Source organism: Simochromis diagramma, unplaced genomic scaffold, assembly GCF_900408965.1.
Source record: "Simochromis diagramma unplaced genomic scaffold, fSimDia1.1 OVJJ01000421.1, whole genome shotgun sequence".
Classification (NCBI taxonomy): Eukaryota; Metazoa; Chordata; class Actinopteri; order Cichliformes; family Cichlidae; genus Simochromis; species Simochromis diagramma.
The window spans coordinates 301243-307224 of NW_024387250.1; the positions used below are offsets into that span (position 1 = coordinate 301243).

The following is a 5982-nucleotide window of genomic DNA, read 5'->3' on the forward strand; positions in this document are numbered from 1 at the left end:
TTTCTTTGCTTTGGGTTTTTTTCTTTTACCTGCCAGCAACAAACACACCTCCTTGTTGTCATGGCTACCAAGGACCACTCTTCTTCTGCCAACAAGTCATTACCTGACAAAACATTATTTCCTATGTTTCCCTGGCTTTTTTTTTTTTTTATCTCTTGTGTTTTAGACAAAAAGAAAAGAAAAAGATCTACAGATTCAGGCTTTTCTTTACCTGTGGTAGTCGGGTAGAATGACGTCACTGACACTGCTTTAATATGAAAACAAACTTTCTCAAACAAAAAACAAAACAAAAAAAGAAGTGGGTCGGTGTGTCATCTTTACCGAGCACCATACATGTTTTGCCTCACATTCAAATTATTATTTTTCCTTTTCAAAAATAATTCATAGAGAAAAAAACAGAGAAGTCAAATATATCAAATTTGCACGAATCTTCTAGTGAAGGTGCCTCCTCCTTCTGACCTTAGGGTAACTAATTTCTCAGACAGTGACATGACAGTGCGCTGGGAAGCTGCAGCTGATGATGATGTTTCTTACCTCACTAAGTGGAGGCGACCTGAGACAGGTGGGAAAGAACTATTGGATTGTTGGAGTACATATTATGAAGTAAAAAAATACAATATCTCAATAAACTGTTGTCCTGTGTCTTAAGGAGTATGAGATATCACTGTCTGCACTCTATGGAGATGGAGCTCAGAGTGAAGCTGTGGCCATACGCTACAGCACCTGTGAGTCACACATTTTCTGATCCTGAACGTTTGTCAAACTCAGGAGGGGAGAGCCTGAAACCATTTACCTAAGTCACATTAGCAGCAGTGTTCAGCCTAAAAAATAGACAAGTTAAAAGTCATGCATCCATATTATTTGTTTATTTATTAAATTATTTTCGAGACACTGTTAGTTGTTAGAAGCCAGTGTTTTAATGATAGGACATATATGACAGTAATGAGACAACCTAAGATATCCAAGATTACCACAAAAACACAAATAGAATCACAGAAAGCATGTTTCTCTCCCGTTAGTCTTTAGGCCCAGTTACCTTTTACTTTTCTGTGGTCAGTAGATCTACAGATTCAGGCTTTTCTTTACCTGTGGTAGTCGGGTAGAATGACGTCACTGACACTGCTTTAATATGAAAACAAACTTTCTCAAACAAAAAACAAAAACAAAAAAAGAAGTGGGTCGGTGTGTCATCTTTACCGAGCACCATACATGTTTTGCCTCACATTCAAATTATTATTTTTCCTTTTCAAAAATAATTCATAGAGAAAACAACAGAGAAGTCAAATATATCAAATTTGCACGAATTCCATGGCCGGCAGGTAGCGCAGAGCATTTGCCGGTGTTGTGTCTAAAAGTGATTGTCAGCCAGAAAGTGATTGCCAGCCAGAAAGTGATTGCCATCCGCGGGAGGGCGCGCAGCTGCTTAAAGCTGCAGCGCCCGGATTACTTGCGTTGCCAGCTACTTCCGTGCAACTGATATAACGTGGGGGGGAAAAAAAACCCAAACACATTTATGCCTTTGTTATTAGGCAAAGGTATGCATTTATGGAGCTTTAACGTTTCTTGTAACCGAATTATGACGCTTATCAGACAGTTGCTTTCAGTGTGTAGCGCAGTCACGAATGACTACACGCATCCGATGGAATAATTAATCCCTACAGGTTTAGTATGTCTACCATAGCTCGACTGGCCATCGGGTATACCGGGCATTTGCCCGGTGGGCCGATGCTAATTTTGCCCTTTAAATGGCCCAATGTTTTGTTGTTGTCTTTTTTTCCTAACCATGTAAACAGTGAAAGGTGGCGGATTGGACAGATGCTGGCAGACGTGTAAAAATAACTCAATTGTTTGGTAGTGGCTATGGTGGAGCTTTCACAGATTCAGTAAAATTAGCAAGTGGTGGAGGCCAGCAGCTGGATGGGGGAAAGGACTGGAGGTGGAGAGACCCAAGGCGGCCGCCAGTCCAACTGTCAGGTGAAATGAGCTTCAGGTAAGAAGTTATGACCTGCAGTCTATCTGGGTCAAACCAAGTTTAGGTGGAGTTTATTTTCCTTGTGCTAACTTGTGCTAACGTTGTGCTACAGTCAGTTACAATAACTCTTACTGTGTACTAGCTAGCATGATGGAGTTTCTGTACAGTTGGGTGGGTGCTATGATGTTACTGGTGAACTTTATTTTATTCATATGGTTAGTTAGTAGAGTTGCCAACCGTGCCATAAAAAACGGAATCCTCTGGTATTCAGAGTTAATATTATGCGTTTTGTATTGAGCTGAAAATAAAAGTGATTTGTCCCGTACTTCAGCTACAATAAAACAAAAGACACAAAGCTGGAGTTATTCTGTGTCTTTGCTGCACAGCTGCCTCTTCTTCTCTCACTCTCCCCCCTCCCTCTCCTGCTGCTACTTCAATCATGAAACTGATCAATGATCAGCTGATCAGCATTTCTCTCTTGCTTGTTTATCTCCCGCTTTGCGCCAGAAAGAGGAAACTAGCAGAGGTCGTGTTAAACAGCAGAAGCGCCTTTAAACTTGATAAGCTGTTGTTAGAATTTATTTAATATTACTTTCTAGTATCAGCTGATGTTTGCTGGTGTGGTGAGGCTGTTGGAGATAATGTTGGTACAAGGGGGGTCCTGAAAGCATGTGCTGATTAGCTTCAGTTTCTTCTCTGAAGTTGCTCTATTTCCCTTCAGGTTTCTCTCAGACCAAGATTGAATGTGATGACAAGGGTGATGGATGGTGTGACATGTGCTGCTGGCCCACAGAACCAGGCGAGTATGCTGTCCATGTGCTCTGCAACAATGAGGACATCCAACACTCTCAGTTAAGATTAGTTTTCACGATTGTTGCCTCAAGACCTGAGATCATGGTGGTGGGCTTGTGATGGACACACTTTTCATGGCTGAAACCTCTCCTGTAGAGGCTAAGCCTAGGCTTGAAGCCACTGGGGTGTTCGTTGGCAGGGGTGACGCAATGTCACTGGTATGCATGAACTGATTAAACTTGATACAGTCCAATAACTCCAGCCTTACTCATCTTGTCCTTCAGATTCTTTATTTCCAGGATTTAACAGCAGCACAGCGGACACAAACTGTTTGCTTCCTCCCGATCAACAACACACCTGCCGCTAATTACGTGTGTCGACCTTAAATATCTTCACAAACTCAAAATGTGACCTCTAGCACCAAACGCTTGCTACAGTTCTTGGTGTCAGAGGTGACACACAAGGTATCGGGTTTTCGGTGCAATTACTTTTTCATATAGGACCAAGTATGTTTGGATAGCTTTTTCCCCTTGAAAACTGCCGTTTAATATGAGACATTCTTGTCTAATATTAAAATTTATTGATCTGAAACGTGTAAGTGTGACAAATATGGAATAAGATACGAAATCAGAAAGGAGGCAAATATTTTTCCACAGCGCTATAGTCTGTAAATGATCTTTTGGCTATAGTAGATCTTTGACTTGTTCCTTTTTTAATTGTTTGTTTAAAATAGTTTTCTCTAGGTTAAGGCGTACGGTCCAGGCCTACAGAGCAGTGGTCTGGCTGTTGGAAAACCCAGTGAACTCACAGTTGATGCCAAGCAAGGAGGAAAAGCTCCTCTGAAAATTATAGCCCAGGTATATCTGGCTTTGTATATGATCACAAATATGTTAAATATATTGTATGTACCGTATTTTTCGGACTATGAGTCGCACTTAAAATCCTTTAATTATCTCAAAAATCGACAGTGCGCCTTATGTATGAATTTTGCTTGTGCTTACTGACCTTGAACCGATTTTATGTGATACACAGCGCTAAAAAATCTGTCAAAAAGTGTTTTAGTACAACTTTGGTAAGCTACGAAGTCGCACCGCTTGATGGATTGTCGGAGCATTACGGCTACGTAGTCAGGAGCCTGGCGGAGTGATACGTACTGTGCTGCAACATAATATTACTGTATTGTGTGTGGATCATGACCCCAAAATGCCACCTGTTAAGAGACATGCTGACGAAGCGGATTTCAAACTCAAGGCTGTCAGTCACGCAGTAGAACATGAGAATAGAGCAGCTGCGAGAGATTTCAACATGAATGAATCAATGGTACGGAAGTGGAGGAAGCAAGAAGAAAGAGTTGAGTAAAGTTTGACTTATCTGGCTGTTTTGTTTCGCTTAATGCGTTTTATAGTCCAGTGCGCCTCATGGATGAAACCAGACCTGTTCATCGACAGTGCGCCTTATAAACTGGTGCGCCTTATGGTCCGAAAAATACGGTGTGTTAAATCTGATTGATCTATAATCCCTTGTCTTCTGCACAGGATGGTGAAGTCAATTCTGTGGATGTCCAGGTTAAGGATAATAGCAACAGCACATACACCTGCACCTACACCCCACGTAAGCCTGTGAAGCACACTGTGATGGTCTCCTGGGGAGACACTAACATCCCTGAGAGTCCATTCAGGGTGAGTATGCACTCACACACTCTCTCACTTTCACTCTGGCATGCAAGGTTTGCCTTTTCTTCTCACTGTAAAGTCTCTTGAGTTTTGGTGTTTGTGCCCACAGATGAATGTCGGAGCAGGCTGTCATCCAAACAAGGTGAAGGTCTCTGACCCTGGAGTGGCAAAGACGGGCCTCAAAGCCTTCCAGCCAACATACTTCACTGAAGGCGGGCTCTGCTGCAGATATTCCACTGGACATAGGAGAGCGTGACCTCAGCCAGCTGACAGCCCCTCTTACAACACCCTCAGGCCCAGAGGAGCCCTGCCTGCTGAAGATGCTGCGTAACGCTCACATTGGTGAGTGTCCATCTGATAAGTGAGAAGTTTGCTAAACAATGAGACTCATCAGAATCCAAATACTTTATTAACCCCTAAGTAAAAGACAGAGGGGGAAAGTAATAAAAGTTAAAGCGTGGAGAAAGAAGCAGGAGCAACTGAAACGGGCTGCATGCACACACGAGAATAAGCGTTGTTAACATCTGTTTTGTCTGTCTTAGGAATCTCGTTTGTTCCCAGGGAGATTGGTGAGCACCTTGTTAACATCAAGAAGAACGGCCGTCATGTTCCCAGCAGCCCAATTGCTGTTATGATCGAGCAGTCAGGGATTGGTGACGTGTGCGTGTGAGTGGACCGTGGCTGACCAAAGCCAGGACTTTTCAGCCTTGAGAGTTCATCATTGATGCAGGTATATGCTCAGTGAAAGCATAGATACTGTGATATTTTTCTTTTTAAACATTCAAATAGAATATTTGTCAGTCTCATCTTGTTATATTAGGCTTCATCTGCTTGAGCCTTTCCACTGAAGGACCCAGTTAAGTGGGCATTAACACTGAGGACCAGGAGGATGGCTGGTGACACGATGTGTTGCTCTTTGAGGTCTTTTAGCCTGTTTCACTTTGTCACACAGGTTCTATTTAACTGATTTCTTGATTCACAAGTCTGCAATTAATCAGGCCTGAGTGTGTTTAGTAACACTGAACTGAGGTTTCCAAAATTGGTTAATCACAGTTAACCCTTGATTTAACAAGAGGGGCAATTTGTTTTTACACAGGACCAGGGAGGTTTGGATAATCTTTCTCCCTAATCTATGAAATCATCATTTAAAAACTGCATTTTGTATTAACTTGTCTTATCTGTGTCTAATATTAAAATGAGTTTGATGATCGGAAACATGTAAGTGTGATAAATATGCAAAACACTAGGAAACCAGGAAGGGGGCAAACACCTTTTCACATCACTGTAGACGTGATTACAGAATACCTTTTACATCCTGGATTACAATTGGATATCCATCAACGGCAGATACTGGTCTCCATGACACACAGATACTGGAGTGGTCTGACCTGACCACACTCGCACTGCTTACCCACAAAGTGTGTAGAGAGACAGAAAAAAGCCAGAAAACAAACAAAGCCATGTAGGACATGTGATACTGGAGGACATGAGCACTGGGAGGTACCCAGCTGATCACCATGCTGACGGCAGTCTCATCAGAAACCG

At 42.3% G+C, this 5982-nt stretch overlaps 1 long non-coding RNA gene across 5 annotated transcripts in view; it reads left to right on the plus strand.

The window, feature by feature from the left end:
- The window catches only part of LOC120714730, a 35013-nt gene extending 29031 nt beyond the window's left edge, over positions 1-5982 (plus strand). The window contains exons 1-5 of one of the 5 annotated variants that reach the window (XR_005691496.1): positions 1408-1990; positions 3498-3621; positions 4300-4443; positions 4547-4779; positions 4980-5982. This is a non-coding gene — a long non-coding RNA (uncharacterized LOC120714730). Of the gene's footprint in view, positions 1-1407; positions 1991-2802; positions 3622-4299; positions 4444-4546; positions 4780-4979 lie in introns of those variants that run through there. The other 4 variants (XR_005691498.1, XR_005691497.1, XR_005691495.1 and 1 more) reach the window with 4 other exon arrangements.